Here is a 24,067-nt window from a genome sequence, read left to right on the forward strand (position 1 = left end):
GGGGTAGTGGGGTGAGAAGAGGGGGTGGGAGGAATTTGGGATGTGCAGGGCTGTGGCGGCTAGAGAAAGAGGCGACTTTCCCCAGCTCCAGGGCTGTGGCTGCCGGGGAGAGATGGCCCTTCTTCCCAGCCCCAGCTCAGGGGCTGCTGCAGTGGGGGAGAGAGGGAGAGACCCCCGTCCTTCCCAGCCCCAGCTTGGGGGATGTCATGGCAGGGGAGAGAGGGCACATCCATCACATTAGAAAGGTAAGACTACTGATATTAAAATATGAGTTGTGTGCTTTTGTAGAACAAAAAAACATTAATTATTAGTAAGGTTTTTTTATATAACGCTTTTATCCAAAGAACTTTACAATAGTTAGCTAATGGTACAAACAACATTTGGAAAGATCATTAAGTGGTCCGCCAAGACCCTCAGTAATTTTCAAGTGGTCCATAGAAAAAAAAAGTTTGAGAATCACTGTCGTAGGGTACCTAAAGAACTAGCTGAAGCAATCTTGAAACCATTAACAATTGTCTTTTAAATGTCATGGAGGATGAGTAAGGTTCCAGAAGACAGGAGAAAGGCAAATATAGTACCTGTCCTTAAAAAGGGGAACAAAGAGGACCCGGAGAGTTATAAATTAGTCAGTCACCAATAGCAATTCTGGGGGACCCAGCCTACTCTTTGCTGCCCTGGTTCCTGAAGCTATACGCTGGCCTCCTCAACAGCACCAAAGAAAGATTCAGCTACTGGTTCAGCAGGAGCAGAATGACTGTTGAATGTGCTTTTGGTAGACTGAAGAGATGCTGGTGCTGTTTACTCACTAAACTGCCTTGCTAAGATCCAAACTTCCCATAGTTATAGCTGCATGTTGTGATTGCATAATATCTGTGAGGCAAAGCAGTGGAATCTCCAAGGAAGAGGGATGAAGTGGACTGGCTGTCTGCTGAACATGAACTGTCAAGCACAAAAGCTATTAGAAGAACAGACCATAGAGCTATACAGCTGAGGAAGGCTTTAAAAGACCATTTTAACAATCAGCCATGGTAGTGTTGTCTAAGGCTTTTATGAAAGTGTCTCTTGTGTGTACAGAAATTAAATATAAGTGGATCTTTGCCTCCTGCTATGAATTTTGTAATGCTTGGTGTTGTAAACTAATAAAGACACTCTGAGGTTCAAAATAGAATTGTATTGTGTGCAAAGAAACAGGCAACAAAATTAAAATGCAAACAAACACACAAGGTTAAAAACCTCTTACCAGCATGGTAACAGGGTGAACCAGACTTTAAAACCCTAAGTAAAAACGGAAGTAAACAGTGAACATTTATATTCATGTATCTAAAACCTAGTACAGTATAGTGGGTTGTGGCTACATATATATCAACCTGCGGTTTTCACAGGTTAGTGTATGTGTAGCTATGTTTCTCCTTATTGTCCCCAACACAGAGTGTCAGGGGTAAGGCTGAACGTCATGCTGCCAACTGGTATGTTGAGGGTGTAGGGAGCACTGACCCTGGAGTTCTCCAAGGACTGGAAAATCTGCTGAGTCCAGGGTCTTTGGGCATGTGGGTCAATAATGCTTTGCAACACCTGAGATTTTTGCTTGAGCAAACCCCTGATGTTCTGGTGCATTTCCCAATGTGTCTCTCAGTCCTGCAGCAACTGCTGTCTCCATTCCTGGTCTTCTTTCATGGTCGTGTTCATATGGACTCTCCAAGCCCTGTGCTCACAGCCTGAGGCCATAGAGGATTAGAAGATCTCCAAAGAACATATTCTCTCTAGTCCTTTTCTTTCTCCTCAGAGTGGGATATTCAGCAGGCATGCCAGAGGCTGCTGATTAAAACAGACAGATATGCCATTAGATTTATAGTGACAACAGAAAGGGAAAGATAAGTGTTAAACTCCCTTACACCGTTCCCATAAATACTTCGAATAAGAAATGCTAATCATAGAATCTCAGGGTTGGAAGGGACCTCCCAGAGGTCACCTAGTCCAACCCCCTGCTCAAAGCAGGACCAATCCCTAGATTTTTACCCCAGCTCCCCAAATGGCTCCCTCAAGGATTGAATTCACAATCCTGGGTTTAGCAGGCCAATGCTCAAACCACTGAGCTATCCCTCATTATAGCACTGCTCTGCAGTTCAAACTATGGTGAGTACAATCTAGCCTGTGGGAGAGGCGTGGGGGTGATCTGCTGAGTGGCTTTAAATGCTGGGCGCCCCTCCCCGGGTGTATAGGGAAAGTGCAGTGAATATTGGCAATATTTTCACAGGCAGTGGTGATTTTGAGTGTCACCCTCAGGAATGAGATATCAAAGGCACAGAGAACCCAGCTACTACTGGTGTCCTGAAGCCACCTGGGCCCATTTACTTCTAGCCCATTTACTGCAGTGGTGCCAGCCAGATTTATTGCTGAGTGGCATGGGAAAGTCTCATTTAGCTGTTGGAGAAACAAGGTTGCCATCCATAGAAATCTTCAGGAGAGGATTGCAGAGTATCTCCTTGGAAGTTTCATGGAGATCTGTCAAGAGACTAAAAGGGACATCCCTACTCAGATAAACAAAGTACTCCACATGCCCCCCCCCACACCAAGCCCAACAAACCAAAGAATGGAAACGGGGACTCTACCTCTACCTTTGTTTGTTCTACCACTACCTGAGCACAGTGTTACCCAGGGTTTTGCTGAACCCAAAGCTCTTGGTAACCTTACTCTCTGTGAGGTGGTGGCAGGAAATAAATCAATGGGGACATGGCCATTGGCCGATAGTTGAGGCAAGCAGGCAAACAAGTGTTTTCACTCAAAGCTTCTACTTTATTTAGTCCCGAGCACTTACATACATCCGCAACAGGTCAGTAGAGTACCCCAGATTACACCCAGATTCATATTTACCCAGGGTCTCGGAGGTCTCAAGTGGATAACTGTAGATTTCCAGTGGCCAGCTTTCCATCTGCACGGGAATTTGAGAAGTGTTCAGTGTTCACTGAGCCCAAATTTCTTTCTCTTTTTATACCCAATTTGTTAGTATTACATAGCTAGTTCATCAAAAAAACTGCTAAGCAGAAGTGTGGAGTTTTCCAGCCTGTAGTATTCCATCAGTTAACCAGTTGTATTTCACATAGCAATCATTAAATATTACTAGACTTTCTGTCTTGCAAAACCGCATGCTTCGGAAAAAAACTCAAGTCAGGAGGGCACAGGGTCATTGTTTACTCCTTGTGGTCACTCACTTCCCCCTCCTCTCTTGGTCTGTTAATTGTACTAAGGCTGCTACAAAGATCTTAGAGCTGCTTTCAGCAATAAGCATAACAACTGGTATTCCAGCTGCGGGCAGTGGTTTAGGCATGTTACTGGTTTAACGAAATTTCCTCCTTACAACAGCACACTGATCTCATGTGGATTGTGTAATCAGATTGCCAGACTGCTATTTTTGAATTTATTCCCTAACATTTTCCCTAAGTATTTTGTATTAGGTTCTAATTATACAAGTAAAGTAAGGAATGAAAACTCAATGCCTGTGTTTTCTTAACTTGCAGATGAGATGGGCACCACTTTTAAATGGAGAAGAAGGTCTGGAGGGTGGAGGAACCAAAGGAGGGAGATGAGGTTTTGGGCAACGAAAATGGGGGGGAAATATTATAAGGAGTAATGCATGTACATACTTACCCAAGCGCCCTTCCCCTTCTGCAGCAGGCTCAGCTGCACTCACCTAGTGGTATTGCTTGACTCTTGGCTCACGGCAAGGTTTGAGTTCCCTGCTATGTCTCCCCCCTCCTCCTCACTGTTTATAGAAGGGGTCTCAACCTCTGGCTCCTGAGAAGTGTCCATTGGTGTATACAGGGACTGGTTGGATCACAGACATGCCTGGCATGCAGTTCCTTATAAAAGGGTCAGTACCAGATTTTTTGTGTGCTCCCTTGCCTTCAGGTATCCCCGGTGAAGTTCCCTTGCTGACACTCGGCACTACTGCCCATCCCTGTCGTGCACCCGTTTCACCATCCCCTGAGCAATCTGCTCATAGATATCAATGTTTCTAATGTTAGTCCATAGCTGTGCTTGCGCAGCCTCTTCTCTTCATAGGCCCGGGAGCATATCTAGTAGGACTTTGTGTGCAGGGAACTGACGTGACCAGATGCACACAACAAAGGTTATCTGCAAGGTGTGCTCACCAAACCAGGCAATCAGGAAAAGGCATTTCAAAAACAAGCAGGAGGGCTTAAAGGAGAAGAGGGGGCTTCTGGTCTCTGTGACCCTCTGGACAGTGAAGTTCAAAACTGTGACTGGAGTAGTTACTATTGTGAGAACAGGCGCATTGTGGGACAGGTGCTGGAGGACTGTTAGGGTTGACATACATAATGCAGTGTCTACACTTGCACTGTTCCACTTAAGTAGGTCAACTGTGGCTCTGCGTTTCTTGGGGAGGTAGGGTTATAGAGTTGCTGTAACAGGGTGCTTATGTCAATCGCAGACAAGTTGTGGCATAGACACATGCAGAGCTAGGTTATCGTGAGTTGACTTATGACGACCAAACTTTGTAGTGTAGACCAAGCCCCAGATACAAATAATGCTACACGTTGAGGTGGTTGGTGCCAGAAGTTGAAGCTGAACAAAATCTACAATTTTTCAGGATCCCATGATCTTTTTAACAAGCTGAATCAAATAACACTTAGATACCATGGTGAGAGTTTTGTGTATATATGTGTGTGTGAGAGAGGCCCCTGATCTTCAGGTTGTTTTGAAGTCTGCATCCAAATTCTGCAACTCAGACCCATTTCTAATCTTTGTTTGTTTTTTTCCATAATATATGAGCAGAAGCAGGTGTTTTCCCCTACCAGCATTTGATCTGTGTGTGAAGAATTAAGGGTATTAAACACTGTCAAAGCAATGACTGGGATTTAACTATGCAGACTCTTGTTAACTCTAGTGAGAGCAGCAATTGTAAAACCCTGCATATTGCTCTGAAAATTTAGAATCATCTAATGTGACAGTCTCTCTGTAAAAAACATTTCAAAACTTGATTACTCTGAATCAATATGGTAGAAGGGCTGTGTCCTTTATCAGAGCCAGTTGGAGCCCTGGAGTGATATTTCAGTTTATTATAATTCAATGCCTGTTTAGGTTGCCGATCATATTTCATAAGTGGGATAAACACCGGGCCCCCTCTGAAAGTATCCCAGAGTGTTCTGGTTGTTCTACAGTGCTTTGATAATGTAAAACAACCCTAAAGCTGGCTTAATTGGCCACCTGAAGAGTCCGCTGCCTTAGGAGAATCATTGTGTGACACAGAGCCATTGAAGTGGTCCTTCTCCTTCCTGGTCACTACCAAAGGGCTATGGCTGGGGCATCCCTGTGATTCACCAGGACAGCCCCGGAGCCCATGACAGCCAGAATAAATTAGAGCAGCTTTCAAGCTATTCTAATTTTTGCCAGGGGTCAGACTCTGTAAATCCATCCCAGGATCAGCGGAAAGCAAAGGTAGTTTAAAACCTTTGTCTCTATGCAAACGAACCCAATGACAATGCCAAGAATGTCTCTTGTGAGTGATTTTCTTAGATGAAAAATGTGGCTTTGTCCTGTAGTCTTTACTCAGGCAAAGTTCCTGTTAGCTTCAAACTTTGCATTGAATTTAGACATTTTGGTTTAGCGGGATATAAAAAATATCTGCTAAGTCATATTTGTGTTGTGCGTTATAATGCAAGTTGTCAAAGAAATTCCTTTTCAAATGTCTCTGTTCATAGGGAAATACTATGTGTTTTATTATAAAATACAAATCTAAAATAATGAATATCACATCTCATACTGTTGTTTACAGTCATTTGGTGATACTACAGAATTTTATTTGGCCTTTGTGAAATATGCTACATTTCATACGAGTACAGACAAGAAGAGTTTTCTCTATGCAGAAGGAAAACCACCATATATTTCAAAATTATTTGATTAGTTCATGTCATCATGACCCAGTTCTAAAAAGCAGAAATTTCCAAGAGAGGTCAAGTTGTTTGAATTCAAGAGGAGGCTGGAAATTGTTTCTGTAGATCTACAGTATTTTTCAAAGAATTTTCATACATTTGTCAATCCAAATCTGGACCAGCACTTCATTACAGTGCATTTGGCTTATACTACACAATGGAAAATATATTTTGTACATCCCTTTCACTAACTGCAGAGCCACCTTAAAGCATGTTAATGTTTAAAGGAGGAATATTATATTATTTCTACTGGTAAATTGCAACTTGGCTAACAAATATGAGACAAAATAACCAAGGAATAAATGAGTCAATGGCACTAGTCTTGTGAGTAACTGCTCACCAAGTGTGAGTAAAGAGCTCACAGTCTTGTAAAACTTAGATCATAGATTATTAGGGTTGGAAGGGACCTCAGGAGATCATCTAGTCCAACCCCCTGCTCAAAGCAGGGCCAATCCCAATCCCCAAATTGCCCCCTCAAGGATTGAACTCATAACCCTGGGTTTAGTAGGCCAATGCTCAAACCACTGAGCTATCCCCCCCACATACTGTCTAAAGTTTGCATATCTCAAAAATTAATCTTAAACACTATTATTATTTTTAATTTATACATTGATTGGAAAGATTTATCTCTGTTATGACAAGGATTTTTTCTATCCACATAGAGAAATTGTATTGTCATACTACTTCAAATTCTGCCATACTTTTCAATTTTATTTTCTCTCTCTCTTAGGGTTTTTATAGCACCTGTAGAATATAGATGTCAGGACCCCAGAATAATTATAATTGTTCAAATGGTTCTACATTGAAATGCTTTGTAGCTAGGAACTATTCAGGATGTCTGAATAGATTTTGTTGTTGATTTGTTCATGTATATTTTTGTTAATGGGAGCTGTACTTTTAAGAAAAGGTCATTCACTTGTAGAATTTTTGCAGAAGATTCTGAGAACATCATAATGGCCTTACTGGGTCAGACCAATGGTCCATCTAGCCCAGTATCCTGTCTTCTGACAGTGGCCAGTTTCAGGTGCCTCTGAGGGACTGAACAGAACAGGCAATCATCAAGTGATCCATCCCCTGCCATCCACTCCCAGCTTCTGGAAGTCAGAGGCTAGAATCCCAGAGCATGTGGTTGTATCCCTGATGCTCTTGGCTAATAACTATTGATGGACTTATCCTCCATGAACTTATCTAATTCTTTTTTGAACCCCATTATAGTTTTGGCTTCAAAACATCCCCTGGCAATAAATTTCACAGGTTGACTGTGCATTGAGAAGAGAAGAGACCCTGTCTGAGTAAGCACCAGAATGTGAGGACTTAGCTTCATAATCTTCTCTTTCAAGAAAACAAGCCTAATTTTTGAAGGTGTCAGGTTTCAGAGTGGTAGCCATGTTAGTCTGTATCAGCAAAAACACCGAGGAGTCCTTGTGGCACTTTAGAGACTAACAAATTTATTTGAGCATAAGCTTTCATGGGCAAAAATCCACTTCATCAGATGCATGGAGTGGAACATACAGTAGGGTGGTATAAATACACAGCATATGAAAAGATGGGAGTTGCCTTACCAAGTTGGGGGTCAGTTCTAATGAGCCAATTCAATTTAAGTTGGAGGTAGACAATTCTCAACAGTTAAATGGGCCTTGATATTGCCCCATAGACCTTGCCTTCTGCTGGAACTCTTATGACTTCAGGAACCTGGCTGTTTCCTGCTGCTGCAATAAGGAATGGGGCTTATTCCTGAATAGAATAGTAGAAGTAGGAGTGGGGACCACAGTACAAACACAAATAAAAATAATAATAAAACAGACTGTTAGAATATAAATTACTCTACCCGTTGCTTTTGACAAGGTGAAGTTTAACAAGCCAGAACTATGGCTTTGTTGTGAGCCCCAAGGAAGGGTCAGCGTATTGCTGATGTCCTTAGGACAGGCTGGAAGGCAGCTTGTGACTCTGAGTGTAGGTCTACACTTCGAGCAGGGGGTGTTATTCTGTTTGAGGGGCCATACCCGCGCTACCTCTGATCCTGCCAGAACACTAACAATAGAATGTAGGTGTGGCGGTGGGAGGGGCTAGCACCCGAGTGTGATCGTGTCCGAGATTCCAGGAGTTCTGTCCCAATGGCTTTGCTACAAGAGGTACAAGATGGGCTCTTGTATTTAGTTATTTATAAATCCAGTTACTCTGAGTACTGTTTTTACCTATATACTAAGAAAATTAATGACATCAGTTGTTAATCATAATGAATTGCTCATCCTATTAGAGTTCAGCTCTGTTTTGACATTAAAGAAACTTTTCCCAGATTTATATAACTATTCTTCTGGTGCCAGAATTCTTCCCAGTCTATTTGTCTAGGAAGCTAACCTCAGTTATTCTGAACTAATTTAGATGGAATGGCTTCTAATACACAAACAAAGAACAACAACAAATGTATTCAAAGCCTCTTACTGCAGGCCATATCCTGCCCTGTGATCTGGGCCTGCATTAGCTGGAAGAAGGGTGTTTAGTGAGCTTCTTTCCACAAAACACTTGTGAACTTATGCAGCAGCACAAGGAGATTCCAACCCAGCGCTCAAGAGGTTGCTGTGAGGGGGGACTCTGTTATGCCTGCTGGTGTTCAACAGCCTTACAGGAGCATGCTTGACCAGGTAGTGGGTATGATCAGCCACCAGCCCTTTCACTGCACTTGTTAGCTTCTATGTGGAGCAGACTATCCCTAACAGCCACCCCACAGGCTACCCTTTCCCCCATACACTTATATAGAAGGCTGCCAAAAAGCAGCTGTTTGCACACAAGTGCTGGGGAGGGCTTCTATGTGTCTAAACAGGTTGAGGTTATGTCTAGGCACATGCCAACATAGTCCTCTTTGAAGAGGAGGGTTACATGTGACACTTCTTTTTACAGCATGGGCCTAGCATAGGCCTATGAACTGGCTATAAACTCAACCAGAGCCCAAGTCTATGTCTCCTAACCAAACCCTGCCCCACAAACTTGATCTTGTCCATGAACAGGACCCAGCTCTACCTTAGCCCTAACTCTCACACTGTCAACAACTTCTTTTGTATGAGTTAGCTTCAGTATTAACCCTAATACGGGCCCATGGGTGGTCATAAATGCTAACCAGAGTAAATGATGTAATGTAAATCCTGACCTTAAGAGGGGCCCTCAAACCAGTTTCAAACTCAGTCTTAGCTCAGGCCCATGACTTGCAATATGTCAACCTTAGCCAAGGCCTACAAGCTGATCCCAAATCCACAATCCAACCTTAATATTATACCCTGCCTGGTCTTCCTCATCCTTGCACATGACTAGCGTGGGCTCATAAACCTGCCCCAATACTGGCTCTGTGCCAGAATGAACCATCTCCTGAATCCATGAACTTGAGACATACGCAACTCTGATCATGCCCCACAAATAGGCCCCCAACCAATATAATAACATAAAATGATCTATTGTGGTTTATCCAATTCATGCTTTTGTAACCATTTTGGGTTTCTGATTATGTTTTTCTTTCTGTAATTGTCGGCACATGTTTTATATTTCTCTTTGAATACATTTTCTGGATATGCCCTTTTTAAATGTATTATTCTTACCCTTGTGAACAACTAGCTTCTGCTTGGTTCCACAGCATTATTACTGTTAACCATTACTTCGTCCTCAGGAAGCCAGGGGAAACTATGTAGCACAGCTCTCCATACTCAAGCCCATGGAGTGCTTAGAATACTTTTCCCCCTGCCATAGCTTTTTTGGATTTGACCCATTGAGATTTAGAATTGTAAGAGAAAAGTGTCTATTGGCATCCGTAATGTTTGCTGAGCACCTTTAAGTAGTACACTAAGTAATATGACTAGCATATGTCAAATCTTGTCCTTCCTTTCTTTCTCTCTTCCTCTCACTGGGGGAAAATTGCACGTGGCCATATATATATTTACTAATTATTTTTTTACTGTATGTATGATACACTATGTTTTTTTTATTAGGGAAGGCAAGCTCAAGCAGTGTACCTTGCACTTGAAGTGAGTATTGACTGAAGCACTGATGACATGACAGAATTCATTGTCTTTGAACAAATCTTTACAGCCTATCATGTGAATATGTTTCAAACACTTAAAAGGACCAAGTTTAGCATTAATTCAAAAGCCCTTAACTTTTCCATTAACGCTTTTGAGAGGCAAGTACATATCTTGGCAAGTGAATTACACTGCATACGCATAGTGAAAATCTTACTGAAATAAGAATGCTATGATCAGGACTTACTACTCAAATACAATAGCCACTTTCAAAGTTTAATATCCCCACCACTTTGTATTTTTATATTACCAGAAGCAATTAGAGCAAATTTTGGATTAACAGTCTTGCTTCATTCCATTTCTAAAATACAAAGGTACAAAAATGCATTTAAAAGATGGAAACTTCCAGTTTTGTCTAATATTTTTTCAGTTTTACTGATCAGACTAATTTTTTTTAAAACAAAAATGAGCATTGGATTGAAACGTGTCAATTCAATGATCTACTCTTACAAAGAGAGTTTTATGCTAAAAATGAAACAGGCATGATTAAAATGGCACTTATGTATGTTGTAATTAATGCTGCATGGGTTATAGGAAAAAGTTATTGGTTATTGTATAAAGAAGCATCCTTGTTTACCACAAATAAAGGTTTTCCACATGTTTTAGTATTTAATTGGTAAAAAATACACACACTTGATAAATCCGAGGCAAGCAGAAGTCAAACTTTTCTTTGGATATCAAGAGAGCATAGATACTCCAAGAACAGTTTGACCATGTGACAGACCCAGAGGCTATTTGATATCTGCTAGAACAACTGCCTTTAGAACTCACCAAGCAGCCAGATGTTGCTCCTGGAATCTTCAAAAACTTGGCATCTGGGTTCTGGCATGCCCCAAGAGTGGCCCTGGGCGCTAGCCCCATTGTTGGAATGGATGCACAAGGAACGGGAAGAGACAGAAGACTTAACAGATTCTTGGACTAGCTGCAACACACAACCTGCATGAAGCAAATTTTGATCTTTTAACTATAAATGTTAAATGTTTTAGGAAAACAGATTTGCTTCAGTGTAAATATTGCCTGACAAATATGCTTTTGTGTCATAAATGTATTTTTAAATATAGTTTCCTTTTCAGGTTAATGGAGATATTCTTGTTCCAAGATTCCAGTATGGGTGTAGTAAAGTATGGTACTTTACAGTGTATCAAAGTATGGACCAAACAGCGTCTGCATTTTGCTGAACTTCTGGTAACTATCGTGACATTTATGTGTTTTAAACATTTGTGAAGTTTCTTGACTGAGTCTCATGACATTAGTCTTATTAGTACTGTCTTTGCACTTGAGATATAGGGAGAAATCCTAGCTGCATTGAAGTCAAGGGGAGTTTTGCCTTTAACTTCAACAGGACCAGGATTTCACCCACACACTGGGTAGACTGTGACACAGAGGCCCATTGGTGATTCACTACTCTGTGTCAGCAACTCTCGTCAGGCCTGACAAACTCTTTACACCAGCACATTGCTGTCATAGTGTTTATCCAACAAGTGTCTTGTAAGGTATCAAATGAAAGCCAGTGAAACACTGGTCACTAATATAATTGTGAAATGTATGTATTAATGCTATATGAGGCATTATGGATAGTTACTGATATTATACATTAAACTCTATTACCAGATGCAGGGAGAAACAGGTTTTCTTCCAGGCAGGAGGGAAGGAAGTTATTTTCCTGCCTCTAGTGTAAATTAAGCATTGGGAAACCAACACAAAAATGCAGCTTCCTTTGTGTTGATCTCAACAGGAAAAGACATATTGATGGGGTGGGGAGATATGAAATTAGCATGAGAAGGCACTTGAGATTTTATTGTCTCTGGTGTCAAAACAATGAGTTATGGGGAGAGCTAATGAAAAGCAAAATGATATTTTGTTATCCATTTACCAAGGAGACCCCGGGTAGGGCATGAGGGAATCATAAAAACCTGGATCCTGATTTGATTGAAAGTCAGCAAGCTCTCCAGAAAAACTTTGAGGGTAAGAAAACTGCTTTAGCCAAAGGATTGTAGTTTGCTAAAGTTATGTTTAGTCCCTTAGAAGCACACTATACTTTTGTTTTATTTGCAATCAGTTCTGTTTCCACTACTCGTAGTCAGTATCACTTAGAACTCTATCTTTGTTAATAAGCTTCTCTTTGTTTTATCATGTCAATCTCAGTACTGAGATAATAGAGTATGTCTTCTCAGTGGAATCAAGTAAGCTGTGTGTACACCGTCTCTTTGGAGGCCAGAGACTTGGTAATTACTGTGAGTGTCCAGTGACAGGATCTTGACATCACATGGGGTTGTGTCTGGGAAGTTCGGGAACTGGATTACACCAAAGGCTAGTCTACACTGAGGGGGGATCGATCTAAGATACGCAACTCCAGCTACACAAATCGAAGTATCTTAGTTCAACTTACCCAGGGCCGGCTCCAGGCACCAGCATTCCAAGCTGGTGTTTGGGGCCGCAATCTGCAAGGGGCGGCAGTCCCTGTTGTTTTGCCCCCAAGCAGCACGCGGAATTGCCGCCGCGGGCGGGGGGGGCGGGGGTAGTCCGTGTGCCCTTAGGGCAGCAGACGCGTTTCCACAGTGGCAGCAATTCGGTGGCAGCTTCTATGTTTAGCTGTCCGCGGCAGCTTCAGCTAAACATAGAAGCTGCCTCCGAATTGCTGCTGCTGCAGAAACGCGCCTGCTGCCCTAAGGGCACAGCGGTGGCAATTCGGCACGCTGCTTGGGGCGGCGAAAACTGTAGAGCTAGCCCTGAACTTACCTGTCCGTCCTCACGGCGGCAAGTCGACTGCCGCAGCTCCCCCGTCAACGCTGCTTACTCCTCCCGCTGAGGTGGAGTACAGGCGTCGATTCGCGGATTGATTTATCGCGTCCAGACGAGATGTGATAAATCGATCCCCGATAGATCGATTACTGCCCACCAATCCGGCAGGTAGTATAGACGTACCCCAAGTGTTAATCTGCAAGGCAAAGTAAAGTCGGGCAGAGCCCTGAGAAGTTTGTCTGGGCTATGGCACCAGCGAATCTCTCTCGCTGAGTAAGGGGAGTAACATGGTAACCTACGGTTCTGGACACCACAGGAAAGTTTCACAGAGACTAAGCAGGAATTACAAGCCAGATCTTCAGCTGACTCAAACTGACATATACTTCATTGACCTCAGTGAAGTCATGCCAGTTTATACCAGCTGGGATCTAGGGCTTTGTCTGACCCCCCACATGAAAACTGTGTTTATTTGCCTTTTAGTGAAGCTTTACATTTTCCATATGAATATGAACAAAATCCCAGCAAATGGCCAAGGTTAATTTTTACTCCACTGGTTCAGTTCCATTGACTATTAATGAGGGTTATACACATAGGGAGATAATAATGAGTAGAACCCTGAGGGAGCTCAGATATACAGAGCTGCTGCATCTCTGTCCATGGAGAGGAGGCTGCTTGCACTGTACTTCTGATGAACAAGTAGCACTCAGTGAAGTAACATACTTCATCTGTTATACTGGATTGTGCATTGTGCCTCTGACCACAGAGGGTAGGCAGAAGTTGTGTAAGGGACAAAGTGCTTTATCTTTATGCTGAATACTCCGGCCAGTTGCCATGGCATGTTTCTTAAACCCCAGACCAAGAGTAAACTACACAGTCCAGTCTGATTGTGCAAACCTTCCTTACATTAGTGAGCACTTTCTCACAAGAGCGGGTCAAATGACTTCAGTGGAACTACTTCTATGAGTAAGTGCGCACGAACATGAGTAAAGGTAGGGTGACCAGATGTCCTGATTTTATAGGGACAGTCCTGATTGTTGGGTCTTTTTCTTATATAGGCTCCTATTACCCCCCCATCCCCATCCCGATTTTTCACACTTGCTGTCTGGTCACCCTAAGTAAAGGTAGAGCAGTATAGCCCTCTGATCGAGATCAAAGGTTGGGGGCAATATATGAAGGTTAATTGCAGCTATAAACCTGCCTCAAATGTCTCCATGCCATAGGCAATGTCTACACTGCACACCACTGGTGGTGATGTGTAGCTACATACTGCAGTGAAAAGCAGGCTGTGTCCACACTGTGGTATGTAGCTACATGTGTCAGTGAAAGGCTCCAGCAGAGGGGAGGCAGTGGGGAAAGAGCCTTTCTCCACGGCTGGAGCCTTTCCCTGCTGCCGGAACCTTTCACTGTGGTAGGGAGCTTCTGGAGCCTTTCCCCACTGCCCCCGCCCCTTTCCAGAGCCTTTCCCCACTGGGAGAGTCTTTTTTTCCTGCAGTGGGAAAAGGCTCCAGCACCAGGAGGCAGCAGGGTAGACAGGGAGGCACAGCTTGGATAAGTAGAGTGTGTGAACAGCCTGTACTCACATACATACCCACACCCTTCAGGAGTGTCTTTACTTGCCTAAGCCGTACCTCATCGGTTACACTGCTATTTATACTCGTGCTGGAGGGCAGGTATGTACTCTACACACCACCAAAAGAATCAGTGTAGATGTATATGTGGAGTGTTTGGGTTTTAGTTGTTACATGCTTCAGTAATCGCTCTTTATGAAATGCTATGGGGGGGGGGAAATTACAAATGTAACCATTAATCAGATAACACACTCCCTACCCCTTCCCCCCCAAAACAAAGCCAACCCCTTAAATAATCTAGACAGAATTCTCATTGAATACACTATGAGCCTGGTAACTAGTTCCAAATGCAGTGGTCCTGGTTCTGATATTGCTTACAGGAGTTTGACTCCACTGAGTTGACTGGAGTTAATCCTAATTTACATCAGTATATCTAAGAACAGAATCAAGGCCATTTTATGTATGGGGAGTGCAAGGTATGTCTATACAGCAAAATCTGAGTTAGTGTACTCAAGCTGGCTTGAATTAGCTAGCGTGAGTAACAATAGCAATTAAGACAGTGCAGCCTGGGCAGTACAAGCCTTGCATGAACCCTGTGTGTTTGTACATGGCTCATTAGCTTGCTCTGAAGTTCACGTTGCACTGTCTACACTACTGCTGCTACCTGCACTAGCTGGATTCAAGCTAGCTCAGGTGGCTCTAGCTGGTGCACAGGTTTTGCAGTGTAGACATACCCTAAGAGCTCTGAAGGAAAGATGTGGTGAAAAAGGTGGGGTTTTATTCACTTCTGAATACAGTAAGGTTAGTGGACATTCAAATGGCTAGTGACTTTGCTGTATATGCTGGTAGTAGAATAATTATGAAATCATCTAGTTACATTTGGCAATATTTTTGTAACTGAGTTATCTTTTGCTTACTTAGATTCATTTGAATTTCCGTTTATTTCTCTAGTGTACTTATTCATTACATGTGTAGTAATTGTTAAACACATTTTACCAGTTCAGAAAACTATTTAGCACAATCAGATAATGTGTGACAAGAATATATTCAATGCAAGGATGTATGTTATTTCTGTTGCAGGAGGGGCCCATTCTCTAAAGCAGTGGTTTTTAGAGGCATTAATACAACAGTGTCCATATTAGCTGGGACTGGCAATGTCCTTTGGACTTTGGCATTAAGAGAACAATATAAAATCCACTTCTGCTGAGGATGGCAGCATTAGCTCAGCTGTGCCACTCCGTCTGTAGCATTCAGCAGAAGCTGTGAATCCAGCCATATAACTACAATAGAGTCTGATCATCATCCTGATGAAATTACACTGATCTAATTTGCACGCTGTGAAGACATTTGGCACTGGCAGGATCCGAGCCTTGACATCTTCATTGGAACTAAAAGTATTCTAAGAAGTGACATTGCATTTCCTACTCTATTCTGCCAAACTGTGGCATTTTCTCCTTTTTTAAAAGCATCATTTCAAGAACATTTAATTTGGCTTTGATATGTCTGCCATTTTGCTATGTAAGAATGTACTGAGCCAGAAAAGCTCAGCTGTAATAAAGTTTGGCACCAACAACCCACCATATACCTGCACCATCCTGTGCAATTTAATTGGCATTCAGTGGGTTGATAAATGGATTGGCTTAATGAGACAATATACTTGACATATGCAGGACTCTCCTGAGGAATAAGATTCATTTTTGTACTTCACACATCAACATGCTACAGATACCAACACAGTCACCTCCAGCAGCTGTGCTATAGCCAGTGACATGCCTTCCACTATGCTGACCAATAACATTGCTATCTCTCAAACACCCCACTAAGCTGGCATCATTCTCCATGTGGGTCATTTCCCTCCATTCATCTTTTAATTAGTATTTCCCCAATCCACAAAAAATAAACTGAGATGTCTCAATTCTTAATTTAAAAGTTTCTATAATGGTTATATATACAAATCATAGGCCAGATCCTCAGTGGCTAAGAATTAACAGCACAGCTGTGTTGACTTCAGCGGAGCTATGCCCATATATACCAGCTGAGGATCTGGCCCCATATTTAGGATGAAGCTCTAAATATAGTCTGCAATTAAGGAACAGATTGGCCCTGTGCATTTTAAAAATAAGGATAAAAATAAACTTACAAGAACTAATAATATTCAGTAGAAAATATTCAGTAAAAAACACAGGAGACAAAATTTGAATTCTTTTTCTTTTTTTGTAATGGACACTTAGTAAATAGAAGGCAAGTTGATATTTTCTCTTGAAGGGTTCAGTTTCAAGTATGAATCAGGGCTGTGCAAGAAACCTCCGTATTGCCCCAAACCCAAAGTGAGAATCTCTTACTATATGCATGTACAGTGCCTAACACAATGGGACATTGATCTTGGTTGGAACCTCTAGGCACTACTGTAATATTATTAATAACAATATTTACTTAATCCTTACTTAGGCAAAGCTGAATTTTGTCTGAGCAAACACGGAGTAAAAACTGAAAACGGGCAAGGATCTGGCCCAATTATTTTCTTTGTATGTTTAAAAAACGAACAAAAACCAAACAGTAAAGTAGTATAATGGTAAATTTTTGAACTCCACCTTCTGAGATATAATCATGAATGTAATCAGTGTCCTTTGATGTTTTTCAGAGACCTTCTTGTTGAGGTTACAGGTCACTCAAGCATTCTAATTGACCAGCCATCCAGACAGATAATCTATCTTGCGTAGACAAGAGATTTAAGGGTTCAGCTTTTTGGTAGCTTATACAAGGCTTGGAAAACAGTTCAAAGAACAAGAACACAAGCCCACTTACACAACACTCAAAATGAACTGAATTAAGATAATTTCATATCTTACATTCAAAATTATATATGTTTGCCTTAACATTTTTTCAAAATTAACCAGTCAGTACAAAAGCTACTCACCCATCCATACCATGATAATGATCATGATGGTTGGTTTACTCACTCATCAAAAATAAATAAATAAATTAAATTACTCATCCAGGGTGATTTAGCAAGGAGAATTTTGCAGAGCCAGTGTATATGAACTGAATGGACAATTCATATACCAGTATGTAGAATGGAAACAGGACCATATAAAGTTGGAAAATGTGTGAAAATCATGAGAACAAATGTGTGGCCATGACTCCGTGGAAAGCTGGATAATGAACTGGAACCATGGCACTTTTAGGTTGGCCTGCCTCTGATAAATTGTGCTGGGCTTTTCAAAAGCGCTTAAGAGATATAGGTGCCGAACACTGATTGGAAGTCAATGGGAGGTAGGTGTTCTACTCAACTAGTTCCCTTTGAAAATGAAGCCTTACCTTTGTGTACAGGAAATATTGATTTATACCACCAGGACTGGCTATCGCTGTAACGTGGACAAGAATACTAGGCCATGCAAATAGGATTAAGTGTGGCTGCAGCTGGCTGCTACTGAGCTGTGCTCTAGGCCATTATAGTACCTGCCGCTGGCTTCTTGTCCATGAGGTGGAAGAAGCCCACGTGTCACTGCTTCAGATTTCAACTGGATGCCAGTGTGATGCTTGCCGTTCTGCTCCAAGGAAAGCCTCCTACATGCAAATAAGCCCAAGGAAACTAAAAAATGAAACGGTGTGTGACAGTTTCTAATTACTGCGTAAAAACAACATATGGAAACTTCATTGTCCATTTCATCCCTCAACATGTACTATCAAGTCAAATTTCTTTTGCTCAATCATTCTCTCTGGAGCATTTGGAGCTTTTTCAGTTGTATTATGTGAAGAAAAACAATACTTGATATGAGCTGAATGAGGCTTTTATTTTCCCTATCCAAGCTCATTAATTTCATGGAGCATTTTTAAATAAAATCTTGCTGGTTTTCGTTCAAATTAACTTGTATAATTGCCCAAGCAAAGATCAAGTTTAAATACTCCTCTCTTTTTTTGAGTATTCAGTCTATTGTCATGAATCACCATCGAAAGAGCATAAACATAATTAAAAAGGGGGGAGAACCACTTTCCAGTTAAATGCAGCCACAGTGAATTCTAACAGGGATAAAACACAATACACCAGGCAGTTCTTTGCTATCTGTTTAAAAATAATGATGAAACCATTTTAAATGTAGTTTCTTGCTATGAAGAATTAAATATTAATACCTATTATTTTCAGTTTTTGTGACTGACAGAGTGTTTGCAGCTAGGTTTCACATTAAAATACTAATAATGTAGACATTAGAGGAAATTTAAAGGCTAAGGTTGGGTCAAGGAAGTGAGGCATACATCAAGGTCCCATTTTCTAGAAGCAAAAGCCTCCCAGCTTTTCCTGTTGTACCCTCTGGCCACAGAAGCAGAGTCAGTTAATGAATCAGAAAAAAGCTGGTTACCAGATGTCCTGGCTTATTAACACACACATTGCATTCTGTAATGGCATTCACTGAGCAATCTGTGTAGAGCAGACTCTGGTATGCTTAAAATGCCTCTCTAAAAAGCCCTTCTAACTTTTCTTTTTCTGTGATTGATTTTTAGGGATGGCTGTTGTTTAGGTTTGGTTAAGATGCTGTCAAGCATTTTATCTGATTGAGATTTCCCTGTCATTCCAAAGGTTCCTGAGGTACCAGGAGAAAACAAAATTATTTTTAGCATTTGCCCATTTCGCCTTTCCCTGCAGAATTCCTAGAAAAGAAGTAAAATAAAACAAAACAAAACCGTAAACTTAGGAGCAAAGCAAAATAAACCAATTCTCTTGGATTGGTCTCCACTTCTGCTAATTTTAATGCCACCCATTGTTCAGTTCTGCAGTCTAATTTTATGTTAATATCCTGAAAGTTGTCAAATCTTGGCAAAACCTATGCATAAATTACACAGAAAGTAGCTCACAGGAGGGGGAAAGTAATGACTGTCATGGTTAGCCAAACCCATTAATAGTCTGACAAGCAATAACCCAAGAGCTCTGGTCAACTGCTGCAGACATCTGTGAAACTTTTGCAATTAATTTTTTTTTGGAAGAGGTATCAGCTGTGAAATAGCACATAAGTGACTGATTATTATCAGCTCCACTGGTAAGGGTAGAACGGATGGCCTCCTTCCTTGTTTTTGTATGAATATCAAACTTATCTTCCTTTCCTTCTAAAGCAGTCTAGCCTTTGGAAAGGGGAATGAGGAGTCAGTCACATGATGCTACCCAGGGCACAGGGTGTGGAAGGAGATCTCATTGTACCAAGACCAACAGACCACTTCATCTGCTGGCTCTTCTCTCCAAAAACCTCCAATTTCATTCTGATGGTGATGGAGATATTTGAAGGTCTGATCTTAGATTTCTCATGCACCAAAAACTCTCCCTGGGACTGGGGCATTGGTGAAATACTATTTAAAGAGGACTAAACAGAAAAGGCCCCAATTTACTGTATCAACTGTATGTGTTTATTAAGGTAATGCGCAGATATGTAAGTCCATAGCTGAGTCAGGAGGGCATAAGCCCATTGACATGCTCACAAGTAGTGTAATTAATTTGTGTGGATAAGGTAAGCAAAATTTGACCTATATCTTAACTGTAACTGTTTCATTCTCTCTTTAGGTGTATGTACCCAGTTTGGTAGGCATTTTTCATTGTTATTTTCATGGTGTGGATTGAGAAATAATCTTTAGAAGAAAGCTAATCCAGGAAATCTTTGTATGACTTTAATACCATAGAGATAATTTTTCCTTAAAAAAAGAAAATCTTTTTACCCACCTTCTTTATCTTGTACAAGTATATTGAACATTTAAAATGTTTGTTTTAAAGTGGAAGGACTGAAATATAGGCTCTGTATTGCTACCTAGCAATAGCTGGTAAAATAATTCAATAAATGTTGGTAAAAGCAAAACAAGCCCTCCCTCTCCCCAAAGAACAAGAAGCATGATTTATTTAAAAATACTAAGCCTGTTAAAAAAAAAAGCTTGCACGCACTAGCTATATTGAAAAAATAATGAAAATGACATATACGCAGCAGCTAAGTGTTATTGCTGATCAATATACTGATTTTCTTAGATTTTCCACAAAACCCTATAATAGAAGGTGTTTAATTTCACATTTTTCATTTCTTGTAACTTTCCTTTTCCTCCCTCACACTTGTACTGTAACAATTAATTGATGAAAATATTGTAAAATAACAGCATAAGCCATGGTTTCAGTGAGCACTCTGATTCAAAGACCATCTTGGACAAACCTATCCTGGACAAATTAAAAAAAAAAGGGACACACGGGTTAGCACATAATATGATGCCTATGGCTTGGCAAACAAGTTTGCTGTTGTCTTGGGACAGATAATTTTGGGGAATAATGGCAGCCTTGCTTGTGTTACCAACCTAACATACTTGGAAACATTGTGGGAATTACTTTATTAATATATATAGTTTTGAATAAAATCACCGTGCTATATTAGAGGAAATCTCACCACAATTTTATTTGTTTTAAGTTTATTTCTTATATCATGTAATGTATCCTTTACTCTTTATATTTTATATATACTGTGATGGTATAAAAATGTTATTTGTTGGACACTCAACTGTTTCACAGGTACAGTTGGTGCAATATTTAAAAATTACTGTCCATACTTAGGCAGGAATGAGCTAAATGGAATAGATTCCAGTGCATGGAGGGGAAGATGGGTGACTCCTAACCAGAAGTGGTTCTGCAATTGGGGTTCTGCCCCACTCAGAGAAGATGGAAAATAAAATCAGAATAAAATTTATGTTCCTTGATCTGTAGTCTGTTAGGTAGGAGGTTTTCCCTCCCAGATGAAGCAAATTCAGATTGCATAGTGCAATGTGCCCATTCCCAGTAGGGGACTTCAGAGAAGAAGCAGAAATACTTTGAACAGTGTGCCAGGTACAGCTTAGGGACACTTTCAACAATGGCCTTAGTCAACCCTTATAATGCTAAGCTGAGTATCCTCGATACAGGCAATACCCCAGCAGGAGCTCAGGGGGGCAATGCATTTTCCTTTCCACATCCAGCCGTCTGCTGAGCAATATGGGTAAGAGCATGGCCCCTCTTTGTCCACACCAAGGCACTAGCCCAGTTGTTCTTTCATTCCCTGAACATAAGGACTGCCATTGTGCCTGACCCCTGCAGTGGGTTTGCCTGGGTGAAGAGGGTTTCCTTGTGCCATCTCCTTCTCTTGTACACTTCTGCAAGGACTCAGACACAATCTGGTTCTTAGTCTCCCAGCTGGGCTGATTTTTGTGACAAGAAGTTTCTTTTTGTTTCTGCCTTAGGGGTATTCAGAGGAGAATGAGCTGAATAGGCCTCTTTTTGTCCTTCATCATAGAACTGAAATACAGAATTTTCCTCTTTTGGCTTAGACAGTGGCCTACTTAGAGCTAACCCACAGTTTACTTTTTAATACTGAAACTTGGTAATATTTTAGATCTATACTTTTTTCCCTTGATTTTTTTTATTGTTATTTAGCTCTGTGTGGATAATGCTGATTAGAAAACACAGAATTAACAGAAAAGTAAAACCAGATAGAACAGGTGGAAAGACAATTCCCCCTCTCCTATAACTTACATTTTAAGGAATGGGTAAAATTCCTCCAGAGAAAATTCTGTTTCAAAAGTTATAGCGGAGAAAAAAGAAGTAGTCTGTATTTTTTTCCAAGCAATGTTCTGTATAACTGAAGCTAGGGAAACCCAGGATTTTGGTGTGGCCCAACTGTGAGCCATGCTATGGTCAAATCCTGCTCACTTTACTTATCAGAAGAGGCTCAATGGTGTAAACAGGACTATTTTGTTATTTGGATTAGTAGGGTTTAGTCCAATGCGTTTTTAAATCCATATCTGGTTATTACAGTCATCCTGTGAGTGCTGTAGCAGTGATTTGTCAAAGATTTGCCAATACGGGGCCTGATCCCAAGGCCCAGAGCTTTGATCAAGTCAGTTGTTAGTCTGGTTCTATCAACACCAAAATAAATGAAAGTTCCTGCGAGTGGTAGTTTGGGCTAAATTCAGCCCTGATAATATTCTGCCAAAGGCATTGGAATGTGTTAGGTATGAATTTGACTTCCTTTCTTAGTTGGTAGTGCTAGAGAAGTATTTAATAGCATATGCATAATTTGTTTGTTATAGAATCATAGAATCATAGGCTTGATAAGTTTATGGAGGGATGGTATAATGGGATATCCTAATTTTGTCAATTAATTCGTCTTTGACTACTAGCGATAAATATGCCCAATGGCCTGTGATGGGATGTTAGATGGGATGGGCTCTGAGTTACTACAGAGAATTCTTTCCTGGGTGTCTGGCTGGTGAGTCTTGCCCACATGCTCAGGGTTTAGCTGATTGCCATATTTGGGGTAGGGAAGGAATTTTCCTCCAGGGCAGATTGGCAGAGGCCCTGGGGGTTTTTCACCTTCCTCTGCAGCGTGGGGCATGGGCCACTTGCTGGAAGGTTCTCTGCACCTTGAAGTCTTTAAACCATGATTTGAGGACTTCAATGGCTCAGATATAGGTTTGATACAGAAGTGGGTGAGTGAGATTCTATGGCCTGCATTGTGCAGGAGGTCAGACTAGATTATCATAATGGTCCCTTCTGACCTTAAAGTCTATGATTCTATAAGTGCTTCACAGTGTAAAGGAGACTGGGAAATGTGACATAAATTGTATTATTCAGAAAAAAGATTCAATATTCCACAGTGGTTTTTTTTCATGTAACAGTCTCCATTTAGGATAAACTTAAATGGCACAATCTGGACACATCTGACCTAGTGTCAAGGGTCAGCTCTAAAACAAGGCAGAATGTTTTGAACCACTCTCACAAAGAGACTGTCACACTATGGCACACTTACACAAAGGCCTCATTGATACTGAGCAGTCCACTTGACCAGTAGTCATTTGTGTCACCCCTACTGCTACTAATACAGAGGTTGGCGTTTGATTAACCATTTGATGCTGGCCAGTACCACTGTTTTTGTACCTAGGTACTGATAATATGATCAGACCCCTCCCCCCATCCATCTTTCACACAATCCACAGCGAGATCATTGCCACAGTAGTCCCATTTCAGAGTATTTATTCGGAGTATTAGCATGAATCACTATAATTAGGCTTTGAAAAGTAGAAGTGAAGGAGGGGGTTGCTTTTATTTCTTACAGATACAGCCTATCTTAGATATACATGGATGTGATGGATATGAACCCTGAGGATGAAATCCTGGCCCTATTGATGTCAATGGGAGCCTTGCCACTGACTTCAGTGGGGCCAGGATTTCACCCTGAATGACAGAGATGTTGCGCCATGTGAATCTGAAATCAAACCCACCAATACCACTTATCACTGCTGTTGCTTGATGCCTGATCCAAAGCCCACTAAAGTAAATCAGTAATGTGCAGGGTCTGCGGAGCATCATTTAAAGTGCGGGTCTATGGAGCTGCTCCCCACAGCTATACTGCTGCCACCACCCTCTGCCAGACCCTCCTTTTCCCCTTTCAGGTGCAACCTTCCCAGCAGCCTGATGCCCGTGGCCCATGAGTCCATAACACCCTCCGCCCCACAGGAGACTCAGACCTCAAGAGCAGTGGACGGGGCCTCAGACAAGGGCTGGGGTAGGGGTCAGGGCAGCACCGCCCAAATGTCAGGCAGACTGCGTCCGCGCGGCGGCCCCTTGACAGTTCTGCCCTGGGGCCTGGAATTGCTGTCGGCGGGCCTGGATGGGAACCCCTATCACCACATGGGTGACTTGATAGGTAAGCACCAGGCCTCCATCCTGTCATAGACTCCTTGTGCAACACCTGTG

General features: G+C 41.5%; 1 long non-coding RNA gene across 3 annotated transcripts in view; it reads left to right on the top strand.

The window, feature by feature from the left end:
- LOC120374573 overlaps positions 1-24,067 on the top strand; it is an 86,458-nt gene that overhangs the window by 60,249 nt on the left and 2,142 nt on the right. For 2 of the 3 annotated variants that reach the window (XR_005586151.1, XR_005586153.1), the window contains 4 exons: positions 9,923-9,958; positions 11,086-11,197; positions 11,890-11,977; positions 15,403-16,566. This is a non-coding gene — a long non-coding RNA (uncharacterized LOC120374573). Of the gene's footprint in view, positions 1-9,922; positions 9,959-11,085; positions 11,198-11,889; positions 11,978-15,402; positions 16,567-19,428; positions 19,598-24,067 lie in introns of those variants that run through there. The other variant, XR_005586152.1, reaches the window with a different exon arrangement.

Source organism: Mauremys reevesii, linkage group 11, assembly GCF_016161935.1.
Source record: "Mauremys reevesii isolate NIE-2019 linkage group 11, ASM1616193v1, whole genome shotgun sequence".
NCBI classification, from domain to species: domain Eukaryota; kingdom Metazoa; phylum Chordata; order Testudines; family Geoemydidae; genus Mauremys; species Mauremys reevesii.